This window comes from Lathamus discolor, chromosome 2, assembly GCF_037157495.1.
Source record: "Lathamus discolor isolate bLatDis1 chromosome 2, bLatDis1.hap1, whole genome shotgun sequence".
Classification (NCBI taxonomy): domain Eukaryota; kingdom Metazoa; phylum Chordata; class Aves; order Psittaciformes; family Psittacidae; genus Lathamus; species Lathamus discolor.
The window spans coordinates 73,864,381-73,883,693 of record NC_088885.1 but is presented as its reverse complement, the minus strand read 5'-3'; the positions used below and the strand labels follow the sequence as shown (position 1 = coordinate 73,883,693).

General features: G+C 41.1%; 1 long non-coding RNA gene across 1 annotated transcript in view; it reads left to right on the top strand.

The window, feature by feature from the left end:
• Positions 1-360: 360 nt before the first annotated feature.
• The window catches only part of LOC136009262 (uncharacterized), a 32,512-nt gene continuing 13,559 nt past the window's right edge, over positions 361-19,313 (top strand). The window contains exon 1 of the long non-coding RNA XR_010610447.1: positions 361-443. This is a non-coding gene — a long non-coding RNA (uncharacterized LOC136009262). The remainder of the gene's footprint in view (positions 444-19,313) is intronic.

Sequence of the window (19,313 nt, the reverse complement as noted above, 5' to 3'; positions counted from 1 at the left end):
ATGAATTTCAGAGACCAACCTATGTGGTCAACTTCTCCCATCACATTGCTTAATAGAAGGATTCCTTTCTTCAACTCTTACCATCTTCTCTCCAAATGATACCTTCCTACTACCTCTTGATGAAAACTTCTGCAACACTGTCCAAGGAAATGGGAAAATCCCGACACATATGTGCACACTCACACAAGTACCAGAAATAGCTTCTCAAAACATGCTTTCAGGGACTTATTCTTAATGCAGATCACACAGACTGAAATCATCCTCTCTTTTAGGCCTAATTACTAATTCCTTATATAAGTGGAGCCAGCTGTTTTTTTTCCAGCTTCTTCAATTCCTAGAAGGTTACTCTAGCTCAGTGCCTATCAGGTTACTGTTGCCAAGGAGTTTACATCTGTACATGGAGAGGGTAATCTACCATCAGTCATCTCATCATATGATCACAGGTCAGCTTGTTTGATTGAGGCTTGCTTTTTTTGCCATTTTTTACATAATGTCCTCCATCACGTGTGTGCTCTTGAAAGAAGGAAGCTACCGTAAGTTACCCTAGACAAGTTCTCATACTCAAGAAATGCACTCAGCTTAGCTTCAGCAGTAATGGGGAGGATGGGGTGAAGGGGTTTTCTTTAGGCTGTGAGCCATCATCCATCTAAAAACATCCTCATGGTGTAGTGTGTTTACAGGAAGGAAATGCCTCTCATGTTGCAATTCTTTATTATGCCAGTCATGCTGGAGGGCTTTTTTTGAGCTGTGGTAGAAAACCTCTCTTTCTATTCAACAGAAAGTGTTTAGACAGTTTGAAGAACTCTTGTCTCCCTTCCTCTATTTGAGCTCAAGTCTTCAATTAGGTATAATTGAAAAAGGTAGAGTAAATGGCAGGTGCCTGCCTCTTCGGAAGGTGTAATTATGACTAGCATGAAGACTTGCCATTTTGATGACTGAATAAATAGACAGATGCGTTTGTGTACACACTGACAGCAGTACTGAGAGGATGACACAAGGGCGTTTGTAGCTCTGTAGTCTGTAGGATGAGGAGAAACGTGAGGGGTTTGGGCTACTTTCCCTCTTTTATTTAGAAAACTAGAATTTGTTCTCTCTCCATGTCTATGGGTGAGGTGGATTTCTGTTGTGCCTATGAAAAACAGTAACAGCTGTAGTTGGGACTTAGGCATTGATTTGTGTTAGCTGGTGGATTCCCATTCAACATATTCAATAAGAGGTCTTCTCTTATTTCTACTTCCACTTTCACTCTCTTTTGTCTCCTTTATCTTCTCAGCATTCTAAAGGTAAGGAGTGACCTTGAATCTGATCAGAAATTGGAATGTATTACCAGGTAATCTTGTCTGCTAAACTCCTTGCACAAAGGACTTCCATCTCTTTTAAAAGCACTGTCATAGCCACATTGCTGTGTGGTGTTTTTATCAACCATTAAAAAAAGAGGAAAAAAAGAAACCAAAATGCCAGGACAAGTAAATATTGCTTGGAGAGGAGCAATTTTTGGAATGGAATAAATGGAAATATTTGGGTAACCAAGCTCTTTACAAGGTCTTCATGCTCCCTCTGACGTGTCTTGCAGGCGGTGATACTGGGGCAAAACAGGTTTTGCTAACAAACCAGTTGAGAACAAGCTTTATCTAATCTAGAGCTTAATAAAATATTGGTGATTCTAAGACGTTGCTGATCTTCTCTTCATATATTGTTAGCTTGCCTATCATTATTGTATCTGATATCAAAATGTGTTCTCAAAACATTGTTTGGTCTGTAGTCTTCCTGGTTTTTTGTTGTTTTGTTGGAGGGTGTGTGGGTTTTTTTGAATGTTACAGATTCATGCACTCATGTATTATGTTGTTGTATTCTTTGCATGTAATCATAGCACAGTCACTGTTGAAAACGACTTAGCATTCCTGAATTTGCAGAGGTCCCTTTTTCTCATAGAAAACTGGTGGGTATATTCTTAACACATTTCTTGAGCTCCATTCAAGAGTGGCATGTTAGTTGGAGATAATTTCTTTCACACTCTGTAGAACAGACTTCATACATGGTCAGGCTTTGCTAGGCTTACTCCAATACTGCTCTTGCCATGTGGAAGGGGTGCCGATTTGCTGTGTTTTACAACTCTCTTCCTCTCTTCTCTTTCACTGATATGTAAGATTAAATAGCCAGTATGTAAATTCACATAGTTAGCATGATTATTGTTTTGATGGTGTATGTAAGGCTGAAGGGACTTCAGCATACAGACTGATAGCATAGGAAAGTCTTTATTTTCTTGTCAGTTGGGAATTTGCCTCTGTTGTAAATACAATTTCTTATGAACAGTATCTGAGAAAGCCCACACAAAGGGTGATTAGGACTGCCTAAGGAAACAGCTTTACCCATCTATTTATCCTTAAAAAACCCTCAATATGCTTTCATTGCTCCCTAAGGAATAATAGAGGAAAGGAAAACAACTAAACTGAAGGTAAAATACAATAATAGTGAAAGAGAAAGGGCTAGAAATTATATTGCAGAGGCTTTTTTTTTTTTTTTTTTAGACTGTTGATTTTTTGAATTCAGCTATTTCCCGTTTGCTCACACTTCGTTTATGTTTCCCCCCCATTATGGTCACTGAAATTGTTTATTTCTGTAGCTGACTGTCCATGATGTTGTGTACTTGAGCCCTTCAAACTGACAATACTTTCATACTTCTCTTTCCTTCAACCGAAACAAAGACTTTAGCTTGTGAGACATCTGGTTTCTAATCCCTGTATCTACTATTGTGGGTTCCTTTGTTGAGTTATAGACCCTCACAGTCCCATCTGTCTTTGCATGCTTGTACAATGTGCGTTGTTTGCTCCAACACTGCTATTTTGACGTATGTCCTGTTCCAATCCCATATCTGGCATAATTCCTTAAATAGCTTCCCCCCTCTTCCAGTTTTACACCAAATTCAGAAAGTGATGAAGTATATCAATATCATGAGGCTTATTGTTGTGGAATTAGCTCACTTTGGCCTATGTTGGTTTGGTCTTGCAACTCAAAGGTATTCTGCCTGTCTCCATTTCAATAAGAACTGTGCTGGTCTTGCACACTCAAATGAATGTCATACAGATCATTGCTGTCAGAGCACACTTCAGCTTTGTTGCTTTAGATGATAAAGTAACTATCCATTCCATGTGTGGTGTAATAGTAATCTAGAAGATGGGAGCATGTGTTTAAAATTTCTGGATGTGGTACTAATTCTTGATTACAGCCCTCCTCTTACTGCTAGCACTGTAACTAATGCATAGCACTAAATTTTTACATAGGAAATGAGCAATGGGTGCACTTAATAAAAAGAAATTACATTTGCTGTCTTAGGTCACCTTCCTGCCTTGACTGGCGTGAAGTAACCCTGGAAAGTTCATTGACAAAGGAGCTTTTCCTTCTGATATGACTACGGTACATAGTAGCAAAGTGGCATTTTTATTTGTATCATTTATTCTTGTTCCTGTTTCCTTTCATAAATTAAAAGAAGTCAGTGTGTCGTGTGTCCCGCCCCCAGTTTGCAAATAAAGCTGCCTCTGTATCACAAAGGCAATAGCACATTTATCTTTGACATTGGTTGTACCTCTTCGTAAACCTTGTTGTTACCAGGATATCAGTTAAGCTTGTCATATCATGCTAGTCTGAATCAAGGAAAATTATGGTGTGAAGATAAAAAGAACTGAAAGGAAGGAAAAAGGGAAATGGTTTCTACAAACTCTTATTTAATTCTTCCATTTAATTTTAAGTTATTTTTCCTAATATTAAAATAAAATATGTCAGCATTCTTTTGTTTTGTTTTTTTCCCCTTTAATCTGGTTAAAGAGAGGAGAGAAAGAAAATAGTTGGAAAATAAAATTAGAAATATTACTTAAAGTATAAATACCTGAGTTGAAATGAGAAGTGCATATCCATATATAGTGTGGAAGTTATGTATGTACGCTGTTGTAAGGTCTAGCCATCTACTTATAGAATTTGGAGAGCTGGGGACTGTGAGAGGGAGCTGCAGAGGAGAGTTCTCATGAATAAGAAAGGAGACAAAGTCTCATACCATGTGATAGTGTATTGCAGCTATTGTCCTGGATCTGTGAGTCACAAGTGACCCACTTTCATGACCTCTTTAGTGTTGTTATAAGATATTTTGAAGAAAAAGACATTCTTATGTCAAACTATAATTCAAAACCTAAAGAAAATAAAAGCCCTTCTTTGGATAGCAAGAAAATATGCATCTACTGGAGTTCAGAGAGCCATAAAGATCTAGGTGTATGAGGTGCAGCTTAAGAAATGGAGGAAAACTTCAGTGAAAGGATTGCGGCTGTGCTAAAAAACCTATTCTTCTGGTGCCTATATGTGGCACATCCTTTTGCGCTTCAAGTCCATTTTGGGCTGATGTTGTGGTCTGTTACAGGTGCATGGAATGCTTGCTTCCCTGATGGTCTAGTCTGTATGCATATACCTCTGCCCATTGACTCTGTTCCCAGAGATACAGTTTGTGCCAGCAAAAGGTCTTTGCTAGAGTGTTCATATCAAATGCACAAAAAAAAAAATATAAAAAATATTAAAAGTTAGAGGCTGCTATTATTATTATTATTATTATGTATATATTCTGTATATATACAGAAACTGTTCAGTAGTACCTCATCCAGAAGAAGTAAGGGAAATTTAAAAAATGAAAGTACATTATATGATATGTTGGAATGAGGAACATTTTGAGTTGTGCAACATGAACCGCAGTGAAGAAGCATGTTACAAGCAGAACGTGACTGATATGACATAAATGATCATCAGTTTTGATGTGACTTGGAGCTTTGCCAGTTAGACTTCAGATGAAACACTTGATTCTGATGATGTTCTTATGGTGTATAAAAATATCCTCTATGATACAATACCAACTATGCATTGCTGTAATTTGTGTTCCAAAAATGTGTCCCATGTTCCAATGACCTTAAATCATCATGAGAATTCACCACTTCCTTTGGAACTTGGTGTTCCAGTAGCGATTCTCTCACATGCAAATATGAAATTACTCACCTGACGTATTTTTGTCTGTGTGGCACCAGAACTGCAGCAAAAGTTTACATTTTCAGTGGGAAAAAGATATTAATCTTCTAATTAAAAAAAAAGAAGTGGTAGAAATAGTTAAATGAAATGATCAGTGAGCAGGAAAGAAAGTGATTGGTCACCTCCTCAGAAACATGGAAATGGTGTGTCTGTTGAGATGGAACTGTTGGAACAAGTCCAGAGGAGGGCCACGAGGATGATCAGGGGACTGGAGCACCTCCCGTATGAAGACAGGCTGAGAGAGTTGGGGCTGTTCAGCCTGGAGAAGAGAAGGCTGCGTGGAGACCTCATAGCAGCCTTCCAGTATCTAAAGGGGGCCTAGAGGGATGTTGGGGAGGGACTCTTCGTCAGGGACTGTAGTGACAGGACAAGGGGTAACGGGTTAAAACTTAGACAGGGGAAGTTTAAATTGGATATAAGGTGGAAATTCTTTCCTGTGAGGGTGGTGAGGCACTGGAATGGGTTGCGCAGGGAGGTTGTGAGTGCTCCATCCCTGGCAGTGTTCAAGGCCAGGTAGGATGAAGCCTTGTGTGGGATGGTTTAGTGTGAGGTGTCCCTGCCCATGGCAGGGGGGTTGGAACTAGATGATCTTGAGGTCCTTTCCAACCCTAACTATTTTATGATTCTATGATTCTATGTGTGGTGTGCTTCTAGTCATACTCAGACACCAGGTCACTGGTTTTGTACACAGATGTTTCACATTCCTGGGCTATTTCTCACTTCACAGATGAACAGTATCCACTGCTGTATGATGCTCTGAATTCATGTAACGAGTAATTGTTACTTTAAGCAAAATTATTGAATATCTGAAAGTATTACTGATATCTGATGTAGGGAACATCTTTTATGTTCTTTGATTCATAGTGATGTTCTGCTTCTACCATTTCTGGCATAGGCATCCTAGCCTTTAAGGCTTGTTTTCTCCTGTATAAACAGCACACATGTATTTAATAATCCATGAAAGAGTCCTTTTCTGTTTCACATGATCTGTGGAGTATGCATGCATATGCTTCAGCTAATATTAATTCCATTGAATAGGAAAATCACTCTTTGGATGCCTAACAAAACTGTTCCACCTCACACCCAATTTCCACGTTGAGATCTTTTGAAGTGTTGTTGTTTGTTAAGGTACACTACCGTGCTGCTACAGTAGTTCTTGAAAATTTCTGTCAAGATGCTTTCTCTCTCTTGCAAAGGGCAACATCTGGCACCTTATTGGCAAGCAACATGCAGTACTATTTTTTCTTTCAATACAGTTTTGCCCTCTGTTTTCCTCTCAACCTCACAGGAATTTAAACTGTGGTATTTTCATGGTGCACTCTATTTCAGGATTTGGTTTTTATTTTGTTTTATTTTATTTCCTGCAGCATTTTAACAAGTTCTTGGGGGTTTTCTCTGCTTCAGCCATTGGCGTAACAGCACTGCCCTGATAATGTGTCCGTAGTCATTTCCTGTTCCAAGTACTGCAGTATCTCAAATTATATCGCTGTGTATAACTCTTGCCAGGAAAAAGGGGTCTCAAATTGATTTTTCATAGAAAAACACGGATATATTTATTTGGTTTGCTACTACAAATATTCTTCCTCTAGGTTGTGACCTGGTGAATTCCAGGCCCACTGAACCAATGGAAATCTGGCACTTGACTTCAGTGGAGCCAGGATTTCCACCCAGATTTTTGTCTGTTTGGAGAATTGTAACTGACGATGATTGTTAACAAAAAACCTGGAACAACACAGCAATTAAAAAACCCTGAAACAAAATAAAACTCCCCAAAAAACCCCATGATTCAATCACTTCTGCTGCCATCAAATAATGACTTTTTCAGCACTGTATGAAAGCAATTCAAATAACTGAGCCTTAAGCTTTTGCTTTGCTTTTCTCTTAAATCATTACCTGTTGTTATTTATGTGATGATAGGATCAAGGAGGCCTAGCCACAGATAAGAACCTCAGTGTTGTATAAACAGAAGGAAAACACAGCCGCCTTCAGGCTTGCCAAGTAAGTGCTTGCTGAGAGATGAGGGAACATGGGAAAACACTAGGGCTACACTGATTGGGCACATCAGGCTGCGCATCGGCACTGCAGGAGCTTCTTCTCAGGTTTTCCTAGGTGTGATGGCAGAGGAGAGCTTTAGGAAGCATTTTTAAGAATATAGAGGATATCTGTGCTGGCACTGACAGATATTTCTTTCAACATAATGAGGAAAAGAAAGGTGTGTGAAACACCTAGAAAGCTGGTAGAAAAGGCTGGTGTTATGAGCTGCTGCCTTTGATAGCCAAAAGAAGAATGGAGGTGAGGGAAGAGCAAGAGTGGGAAGTGGACGGAAGTATCTGTGAAGTGGTAGTGGCAGTTACAGCAGGACCACTGAGACTGGATGGCCTTTCCTCAGGAGAGGAAGCTATCTCAATTCAACTCTCCTTTCTGATATTGTCCTCGGTGTGGCTTCTTAACACATCTGTTTGGTATTTCTAGTGCTGGTTGTATTCACAATCCAACATTCAGAGGCTCAAATCACATAAATGTCCATATCCAGGGACTTTTCTCACACCATCAGCAAGTGAGTACTGGATATAGCCCAGCTGGAAATAAGATGAGAACAGATTTTCTTGCAAGATTTCTCATACAGACAGCTTTTGGCTGGGTTGGAAATATTTTGGAAAAAGTAATTTTTCATGCTATTTTAGCATTTCTTCATCCAGTCATAGGCAGGAAGTTCGAGGATAATAATTTTAAAAGGGAAAGAGACTGAAACCTAGTTGCAGACTTACAGTGACTGGCTCAATAGAAATATGATATGCAGATTTTTTATTAAAAAAAAAAAAAAGAGTATTTGAGGTTTCAGACAATCTATGATACAAATAATGACTCAAGCAGGCCACTCTTAATATACATGGGCCCAAATGAGATCTCTGCCCCTAAATATTTTTAAACTTCGATGCTGTTTGAAATCAACATCTACAATATATTTTCCATATAGTGACAGTATACAGGTCATCTAAAGTCAAACCTAAGAGTACACCAGAATTTTGAAGTATTGTAGTACTTTAGAAAAATAACACAGGAGAGCATCTTCTTGAAACCAGAGCTCAGAGGCTGCCTGTACTTAGATACAGATATGCTGCCCTCAAACACAATGCGTATGTACCTTACCTCTGCCTTTATAACTGCTGTGTGGAACCTGTAGTTCATTGTAGGTGTCTGAAACATGGATTTTGATGGTGAGGCTCGGAACCCTCTCTGTTTGACTGCCACACAGTAGGTCTCCCTTTCTTTTTCATCTGAAGTTCGCTTTCTTCTCTTCTTGAATCATGGTACCACATGCCCCTGCTCCTTCGGGTTTTTATTTCCTGCCCACTTTTTCTAATCCCTTCCTATCTGAGCACTTTGGTTATACAGATACTCTTTATTTGTCTTACATTTTTCTGACAGTGGTGGGAAGAGGAGATAAATATTGTTCTTGTGTGTGAACTTGGGTAACAGTTATCGTGTGTGTTCTTTTGACAGTTAAGCCATGTTTCCTGCTGGCTTTGTTACCCACAGCAGTATGTAACTTTCCTTCCTTTGTCCCATTCAAACTCTTAAAAAAATGAATCAATTCAGAAAGCAGTTATGAGTTCGTGATTTCTAAATTTTCTGCTTTCCTTGTTTTTCCTCACCTCACAAGCAGATTCTTTATGAGAATAAACACTTACCCTGGCTAATCTGTGCAATGCCAGAGGTGCTCAACACTCATCTTCAGTTTCCCAACTCCTGCCCTTTCACACCATAGCATGTTGTCAAAACTGGTGCTTCTGTGCTTCAGTAGCAGAGCGCTTGATATTGCTATGCCTGGAACTGTATGAGAAACAGCTTTCCCGTCCCATGGTTTGGTGTTTGAAATCGTGGCTTTCATTCCAATTGCAATTAGTTGAAAACTTTTCCCTTGGACTGTGGACTTCCATTTCCATTGTAAGTACTGGGCAGCCAGGGAGATTTTTTTCAAACAAAAATAATTTTGAACTGAAATTGGTACCTGTGTGAACTTTTTTTAAAAGCAAATGAAATATTTTGTTGTTCTGGAAACTTTTTCATTCATATTTTTCAGGTTGTGAAATTTATCTAAAGTGATTGAACCCCACAAAAACTCATTTAGTTTTGACAAATGGTGTTTTCTGACTGGGAAAGTTGCATCAAGAAATTCCCAAGTGGTTCTTCTACAGGCTTCCCAATTCAGAATAGTGACACATCAGAGAGCTGCTTAAAAAGCTTTAATTTCGCTACTCAGTAATACAGGTTTTATCTAAAGCCTGATCCATAAGGTGATGAGGCACTGGAATGGGTTGCCCGGGGAAGTTGTGAATGCTCCATCCGTGGCAGTGTTCAAGGCCAGGCTGGACAGAGCCTTGGGTGAGATGGTTTAGTGTGAGGTGTCCCTGCCCATGGCAGGGGGGTTGGAACTGGATGATCTTAAGGTCCTTTCCAACCCTGACTATTCTATGATTCTGTAACTTACTGTAGTCAGCCACTCTTTGCATTTAGTGGACTTCACACCTGGGAAAATCAAAGACGTTGACCTTCAGCTTCAGAGTGACCCAGCCCCAGAGCCTGTCTGAGTAGCTTAAGCCTTTAAGGCACAGTTCTCTGTACCGTAATTTCTATTCAATGGAGAAATAGCACTTAAAAACCCAGCAACCCAATAGCTATAACACAACCTACAGATTGTTACACTCTCTCTGTGGGGTCACATCCTGAGCAGTTTTTCCAGCAAGAACATATTTCATGGTCAGTATTTCATTAGTCAAGGCTTTCAAATTAGATTGGCTCCTACCAAATCTAGTTTGTTATCCTAGACTTTCCTCGAAGGCTGAAATGCATATGCCTGCATCATGAGTCCCACATAAATTTGCCTTGCTGGTCATATATTTGGTAGCTGAGAAAATAGCTACAATAGCACTTTTTCAGAATTTTTGCCAGGCCCTTTCTAGCAAAGGCAGTAAAGCGTTTACAGTCAATGTGAAGTTAATAAAGATATCAAGCCTTTTCAACCTATGGCTTAAAATTACAGCTGTCCTTTTTCACTGCTAGACCTCCTGATGTCTCAATCAAGCAGCTGTCAATTGTGAGTGTGTTTTGCTGTCAGAACCCAAACTGGTATTTTGGAGGGGATTGAATAAATGTTATTCTTTCTGATACATGAGCAGTTTCAGGACATCTTTAATTTTTCCAGTACTCCAACATTTACGCTTTCCCTGTTCCATTAGACCAATAAGCTACAAACTTCCCACTATGTATTTTGTTATTCTGAGCAGTATTTTCATGTTTCCTTTGTCTGTGAGGGGCAGAACTCAACTGAAATATTCCTTGCTGTGTTGCCTTTTTTCTCCCAGAGATGCTTTTTGCCCCTTATGCAGACTTTTTCTTGTCAGTCTAGGTCTAGCACAGCAGCTCTGTTGTTTTTTTCTAGGTTTCCCCAAGGCTCTAATCATGTTCTTCCACTGTTTTTCCCAGAGTCAGAAAATGTTGCCTCTGTAGAATTTAATGCCTATTGTAGATCTCGGCAATCTAATCTCTTGCATGCTCTGATGTAACTCTAGTGCCCTGAAATTAACCCAAATGCAGTTTGAGGAAATACTGTCATATGAAGTGCTGCATCTGCCTGGACTTGTTGAGCATGAGTATGGTAAATGTTAGCTAGCACAATGTCACAAGTTGCAAGGCCATCTCTTGCTGGGTTCCAACTTAAATTGCCTGATTGCTTTCTATCCCGTCTTTTGTCATCTCTGGATTTTCTCAGGTAGGTCCACTGGGTTCCCTTATTTGGATAAATCCGAGTACATTGTCAGGGTCTGTTTATGTGTTCTCCTTGGAACTCTTTGCTTCAGGCACATATGACTCTCTCATGCAGCATCCAGTTTTAACTTTATCAAACATTGTTAGGCTCTGCAGCCGGGGGTTAGTTGCAGACAAGATGCTTTTTTATTTGTCTTCTATTTGTAGTCTTTATTCAAGAACTTCCATCTCTCGTATTTTTTTTTTTCCCTGGACTATAGCAGGCTTCGTATTTTTATAATGGGATTTCACTTTTTCTTCTTTCTGTCTGGATTGATTAAAGACTGTAAAAGTCTACCAGCTACTTCAGAACCCACTGTTCTCAGAAACAAGAAGATAGTCTGGTTACTTTTTCCTCTCAAACAAGATTTTATGCTTTTTCCAGCATAATCTCAGAGAGGTTCAGCTCTAGTGGAGCTCCTGGGTGTGCTATGTTCCCACCAGTAAATTGTCTTATCTCTTTTGTATGTATAGCACTTGAAGCCCAGTGAACATTAGGCTTAAATTAGGACAGGAATAGATGAACTCTTTATTCTGTATCTGGTCCCATCTGGCTGCTGGTAACAGGAGTCTGAGAGAAGCCTACACAGACCTTCAGAAAAATGAAAGTGTGAAGACAAAAGCCCTAGTAGCAAAAGGGTTAATTTAAGCTCCACTCACTGAAGGCATGGAAATCAGTCCAACCACTGACGGTACCTGTGGAGTAGAAGTAATTTGGAGATGTTATAAAAAGAGCTGACAGTGATGAGCCAGCAAGCTGTGTAGTTAGCTAGGATATATGCTATTTCAGTTACAACTGAGGCACACTTTAGGATAATGTGTTTAACTCCACTGGGAAACTATGTATGTGATCATCACAGAGTGGAGGTGGGTCTTACCTAGCCCAGTTTATTACCTCTCCCACTTCCATGACAGCTTCCTGTCCCTGTGTGGGACGCTATAAGAAGCATCCTTAGATGTGTATGTCAAATTTAAAAATTCCTGCAGAAGTTTAATCCAGGAAGGAACAGGAGTGACTGACTTGTTACAGTCAGTGGACAGTCCAGTATTTCTGTGATGCAGCACTGTGTTGCCTTCTTTGCATCTTGGGACTGGGCTACCTCTTTGATCCAATCTACAAAATCAATACCCTGTAGAGACACTGGAATAGGTTGCCCAGGGAGGTTGTGAATGCTCCATCCCTGGCGGTGTTCAAGGCCAGGCTGGATGAAGCCTTGGGTGGGATGGTTTAGTGTGAGGTGTCCCTGCCCATGGTGGGGGGGTTGGAACTAGATGATCTTGAGGTCCTTTCCAACCCTAACTATTCTATGATTCTATGATTCTATGATTGTGTATCCTGCATAATCCTTAGGCATTGAGGAGAAGAAAAGGATTTTCTTTGCTTCTTTCCCACCTATGTTTCTGTTGCTGTGGCTGTTTAACAACAATCTGTGAGCTGCTGCTGAGATGCCACTTTGACTCCGTGCTGCTGAATTTCAGCCCTGGCAGGATACAGCTAGGAGCACAGCATGGAAGTGGGAAGTGGTGGAAGGCAGTCTGGTATGAGAGGGCAGAAAGTGCCATTGCTCAGCCTGTTGTGTGCGAACGGGATATCTCATACTGTAAATGGAATAACTCTTTTGAACTACCTCTGAAGTAAGAGCAGCAAGATGCTAGCCATCAGATAAGAGATGGAGCAGCCAGATATCTGCTCCAGCACCAGCATCAGCCTCAGAGCAGTCACATGAAATCTACTGGAATTTTTGCACATTTGCAAAGAAAAAAACTGAAGATGATGTGCATAAGCTCTGTTGATTGCCACAATTAAAACAGCTGTGGCAGCAAGCAAAACCTGCTAACAGGCTGTCATATTCACAGTCTCCCTGGTTTGGAAGGACAAGAGATTTTAAGGACAGTGGCTTGCAGAATGCAGCTTTAAAGAGTTACTCCTTATGTATGACACATCATTACAGTTGTTCATTTCTTCCCATACATACACTTTGACGTTAACTTCATTGTCACGTGAATAGTTACATACCAGTCTTGCAGGCATCTCATCCATGCCTAATTTCTAATACCAAAGCAGCTCTGGGACTTAGTTCAACACACATCACAGTGTAACAAGCAATCGTATGTTTATGTTTTATTTCCTAATCGGCATAAAACTCTATTTCCTTCCCAGGATAGAAAAAGAAAGTAGCTACTTAAAGTCTTCTTTAACTCGTTTACTCTGTGCGTATTGCAAAACTCCCACCGATTAGGCCTCCTGGGGCAGATACTTTTCTTTGGCTTGCATTGCTGTGTTGCTAAAAGCCAAGCGTAGTGAACAATGCAGCAGGGACACAATTCATGAGATTCGGACCTGTATGCTGTCTCTCTACATTTCATGTTGGCCCAGGTCTGGATAGAGTGGGACAAACAGAAAGGCCAGATCTGGAAGGAGTGGAAAGTGACAAAAGCCCAAGAAGGAACGCTTTGGGAAAACAATTCATTCATAAAGATATAAATGCTTTAGGACTTCTTATTCCTCAGTTTATAAAACTATTTCTACACCATCTGTTAAGTGGTTTGTAATTTGCCAGTAAAAATCAGCAGAATGAGTAAGTTAACTGCCTGCATGACTCTGGAATATGGGCAGCTTTGGAACCCAAGTGAGAAATGGCCGTAGGTTTCTGCAGGATGTTGTATTTATTGTGCCACCAGTCTTCCTAACCTGCAGCACAAAATACAAGGTTTAAATCTAGTGAATGCAGAAAAGGCACTATTAGAAGCCTGCGTATTTGCTTATTTTGTTGCTGAACTTTGTACCTGCTTCTCTTTTAATGTGTTGATTTGATCTGTTTTGGTGGAAGATGCACTGTGTGTGCTTTTCTGACTATAGGCACCTCACAGGCACTCCAGCTAGCACATAGCAGTCATCTGCATAGGAAGTTTAAGACTGAGAGTGGAGTGCCGTGGGGCACAGGATGAAGCTTTCCCCCCAGGTTGATGAAAGGCCCACCCTTGGCTTCTGCTGGAATGCTGTAACTCTCCTGGAAAGGAGAGAAGAGAAGATCAAAGGCAAAATACTGCCAAAGAACAAAACTTAGCAAAGATTCCTCACCCTGCCTAATTATCACATCACACTTTGAGTCAACATGCAAGGCTGCTGGTGCCAGCTGTGAAAAAGGCAATTAATATCTTTAAACTGAGCCCAGCTTCAGGCTCAGGATGAGAAGCTGTGAAGAGCTATGTACAGGTAATAGGCCTGCTGTTTTCAGCCCTTGATGCGGCACACTGATTGCTTCGTGGTGTAGTAAGAATGGGTGGAAAACACCTTTGAGAGACCTTGAGAAACATCATGAAGTTTAGATAGATTTTAAAAGGTCTCTGTAGATCCTAAACAGGTAGCGATAGCATTTCAAGAGGATAAGGCAAGTACTGCTCACGTCATCCACGCTGGAGAGCAGCAAGGGAAGTAGCAAGGGGGTTGTGTTTTGCTATCCTGAGGTGAACTGTTCAAAAAGAATATGGTTCTTTACCAATAGCCCCCAAAAGATGACAGTTGTTTGCAACCAGCCTAATGCTGGTGTTCATCCAGGTTCAAAGTTCCAGATGTGGGCCTGAGCTGGGGTTGTGCCCACCAACACGGGGCACTTTCCTGTCACTCGCTCTGACTTAGAGGGGAAGTGAAGTTCAGTGTGGCTGAGTGAAGGCTAGGAATCGGGTGTCTTCATTCCAGTGTCTGTTCTTGAAGCGTAAGGTCTCATCTTTTTTAGCGTGTGAATAACCTGTTCTGCTTATCCCGTAATACTTTTGTGCACCACACACCAAGCATTTGCCATCAATGGCAGGCTTGGCAGCCAGAAAAGCATTCCCCTATACCTGATGTGTGGTTTATGGAAAGAAGGATTTCATTACCAAATTTACTACACATTAAGGGCAAGAAAATGCCCAAGTGTGTTTTATATATACATCTAGAAGAAACCCCTGATATTTCTGAAGTTGTTTCTAAGCCACCTTGTTTCAATTTGAGATTTTGCTATAAAACAAACCTTCTTAAAAGCTGCATGTCATTATGTTTTGACTTAAAATTAAAGGAACACTGTAACTCCTTTTATTTTGCTAATATTCCAAAAATAAACATTTTTACTTATAAAGCTTTTAGGAAAATTCATTCCTGTTTACAGTCCCAGCACATGCACCATGCTGGTTCCAATTCTGTCAGCCAAGCAGCTGTCCTGCCATTAACGCTCTTTAGCAGCTGTGTTCTTTCTGCTACCTGGGGACCTGTTAAAAAGCGTTTACAGAGTTTTGTGCAGACAGGTGTCCCTGCAAGAGCAATGCTGCCTGCAAAGGAATGCAATAAGAGTGACCTCCCTTCCAACACCCTTAGATATTATAGACATTTCATTTCAGTAATAACAGAAAAAAGCAAATTATTAAGGGGATCCACCCACCTACCACTGCTCAGATAATCTGAACAAGGAAGTTGTGGCAGTTGTACCTTCACAAAAGTGTCCATTGGCACGGAAAGTCTGTCTGCTTTGCTTTGTTTCTACAGTGCTTTCAGAAATGAGCTAGGAAGGTGCTAATGAACGAACTAGCACAGCACAGGTATTGTACATCCCTGGCAGCTGCCTTTTTGTGCAGGCTAGCACAACTGAGGTATCTTCTTTCACACTTAGATATTTTGAGGACAGGCACCACAGAACAGTCACTCTCAGGTTTGGACACATAAAGCGTCCTTTTGCTTGGCAACCGAGTACATCTAATTCCCTGTCTTATCTTAACACCATAATGTTTTTGTCTTGTGTTAAAGTAAATTCTGTTACAGAATTGGATGGACATGACTGTGGTCTTGAGAAAAATAACTTGGGTTATATAAGAACAGTAACTGTGAACTAAATGTCAACATTTATAAAACAGGCCAGCTCATGAAATTTTCAGTGTGCAGGATTTCCAGAAGCAGCATAAAAAGAAACTACCAGCCAACGTTTTCATTTACCAATGATCAAAGTTAGGCACCTCCACAAAAGTCATCCAAGATACAAGCAATGCAGAAATGAGCTTGTTTCCTCACCGTCAGTTGAGTGGCTTGCTCCTGTGCTCTTGGCAAGTTCTCCCTTTGATACTGGGAAATGGAGCTGTGGTTTTTTTGTTTGTTGCTTTGTATTACTGTAAATCTTTAAGAGACCATTGAAGTCTGCAAGTGTTCCTTGAGAGTCTGATGGACATAACTAAATCTGTGTTGTAACACCTCTGCTATGCTCAAGTGCAGCATGACTTGTACACTTTGTGGTTGATGGATGTCTTTGTGAGTGGTCTGGCAGAGGCTGCCAAGTGCACGCAAACTGGCAGAAAGCCTTTCAGTCAGGTTTGTCTACCTGCAGCTGAGCTAATAATGTTTTGCTGTGTCTGAGATAAACAGTCTCTGAGGAGAGGCGTTAGCCCATACATGGTCTAAGTGCCTGTGGAAGTCCTTATGCTAGGCAGGGATCTCTCATGAATCAGGGGGTGACCCATTGTAACTCGGCACAGTTGTGCACGTTACTAGAACCTTTCTGTAGAAGTGGATGGAAGGCATACTGGTGACATATCTGCACCAAGCATTGACCTAAAGGCACCTGGGTGAGCTCCAAGCCTGCTGATCTGGCTGCCCCAGACCTCATATGCAGTGCTTCAGCACTAGCAAGGCTTGCGCTCGGACTCATCTACCTTGTTTTGTAGAGCACTTGTGTGGTACAAGGGACCTTTGGTCAAGGCCTCTATACTGGACCTGAGACACGTTAAGATCTCAACAAACATAGGCAACACTGGTGGAAAAAGTCCCTGGTTTCTACCAGTCCCTGGTCTGTTACAGAAGTGAGCAGTTGTCCTGGGTTGAGCAGCAGCAGTCATTTTTCTCCTTCTTAGGAGCTAGTACAGTGCTGTGTTTTGATCTTTTGGCCTTGGAACAGTGGTGATAACGCCGATGTTTTCAGTTGCTGCTCGAATGTTTGGTCTGGCCAAGGACTTTCTGAGCCTCATGCTCTGCCAGGGAGGAGGGGAGGCCGGGAGGAAGCAGAGACAGGACACCTGACCCAAACTAGCCAAAGAGGTATTCCATACCACAGCACGTCATGCCCAGGATGTAACTTGGAGTGACCCGGAAGGGTTGGGACTGCGGGGTTGGAGAAGGTATCGGTCGGTGCTTGGCTGGGGGGAGTGGGGGTGAGTTATTGGTCGGCTGGTGTTGAGGTGTTGTATTCTTTCCTCTTGTTATTTCCTTTATCATTATTATTATTGGTGGTAGCAGTAGTGATCTATGTTATACCTTAGTTACTAAACTGTTCTTATCTCAACCCGTGGGAGTTGCATTCTTTTTGATTCTCCTCTCCGTCCCTCCAGGAGCAGGGGGAGGGCAAGAAGGGGGGGAGTGAGTGGACGAGGTTTGTGGTTGGGTTCAAACCACGACAGCAGTAGAGACTTCATTTTGTCTAGCTAGTTCCCTCATAATTTCAGGTATCTGAAAAAATTCCTAAGTAACTATATATCTAATTGTCTAGCCCTCTGTGCTGGAAAAAAAGAAACCAGAGCAGAAGGGTAACTTTGGCAGTCAGCCAGTGATGGGAAATCTCTTCTTGTCTGCATAAGATCATAGGCCACAGAAAGGTTGCTTGAGAGCAGGCTCTGGATTTCAGATCTCTGCTCAGACCTCACCACCAAACCCCTAAGCTTTATGTCATGGTTTATGAAGGTAGTATTGCACTTGCACTGTATTTCTTCACATCTGGTTCTCTACCTGACAATAAGACCCCTCTGAGGAGTTCCTCTTTGCTTGTCAGAGCCTGTCCTCATTCCACCACCTTTACAATTTTCCTGGTTTGCTACAGTTAGATCCGCTTGTAATGCAGCTCCCTGTCATATCGGGAGTTGACACATGGCAATGCCAAGCTGTTCTTTGCAGATGGTGGCTACGACAAATGGAACAAAGAAATTCAGGGAGTTAAGCAAAAATCATCACTTGCTTACTGAGGCACCTGCAACTGGAAAAGGACAGACGCTGGTGTAGCGCGATGCCCCTTGGACTAGCGTCTTCATTTTCAACTTTACTTCCAGGGTTAAAAATTCTCAATTAAAGAAAAATAAACAAAAGTGGCCCCATTGCTCTCACAGATGTGACCAAAGGGGTTTAACCAGTAGAGGAAATAAGGCTGAGAGATTATCTCAAACCTCTTCCCTATTAAAACAATTCATTTCATATATTGCCACAATGCAGCAACTTTATCTGAACTTCCTTTCAACCTCTGTAAAATAAATGCTGTGAATTAATACTTGAAAAATACGCTCTCTGTGACATTGGGGAACATACTTTGAGGAGTAGTAGGAGAACTTGCTTCAAAACAAACCATTACATTAATGGATGAAAGAGAACTTAGTTGGAAAATATGCCTAGTGCATAAACCAACCAACCCTTAATGTAATTTGTTTTCCTGTCTTCTACTGAAATTTATTGCATGAAACTGAGATTTGGATCTAACAGCTGTTCTGGGGCAAAGGCTCCATTGAAATAGTTTGAAAAATTCTGTGTGATAAGGTGGACAAGAAAAACTATGTATTTTTTTTTTAATTCATGGTATAATGAATTGTAAAATCTTCTGTTAGGGAATATCCCTTTTTGATGCTCAGTCCCATTCTTCAGAAGATGCAATGTGTTTTCAGAGTGATGAAAAAAAGATTAATTGAGAGACAAAGTGCCAGTTATAGGCACCCCACTCCAAGGAGTGACAAAAATTGATGCTGTCATTCAGCAAGGACAACATTGTTTTGTTACTGCTGAGGTTATCTGGAGGATGGCTCCATTGGGGACTATGAAAGAAGTTATAGAAGAGGAAGCTTCATATATGCATGACCCCAAAATTAATGAAGATAAATAGGATTGTGTACCGAGCCATTTTATTGCTTTAGCTTTTAATGCTCTCATATTTGGATTGTGATTTGATTCCTGTTACTATAATCTGAAAGCATGAGTATACCTGCTATATCAACCAGAGAAAACTGTTCTGGGAAAGAAGTATAACACAACAGAAAATGTAAGACTCAGGATTGAGGAAAGGATTATCAGGCTCTAGGCCTTTCCAGTGGCTTTTGCTCTCCATCTCACAGCTTGCCTCCCCTGCCTGGCTTCCTTCCCTTTCACAACTGTTGCAGTGCACTCCAGGCTGCTTTGGCTGCATAGGGTGGGGGGGCTGTTCAGGATTTTAACATTACTGCCTCAAGGTCTGTAGTCCAATTTCTTGCACCATAAATGGATATCAACAAATCAGTGTGGGTGAGAAAGCACTTGAGTGCGTTTCAAGTTAGGAATGGGGGGCACACCTCTGCCTCTTCCCCTAGACATGCAGGTGTCTGCAGGAGGGCTGTGCTTCTGCGCATGTGTTTCTGAATGGCGAGGGGTTTTGGGTGCCCTCTCTTGACATGCCGTTGGGCAGCTAGTTGCGAGGGAG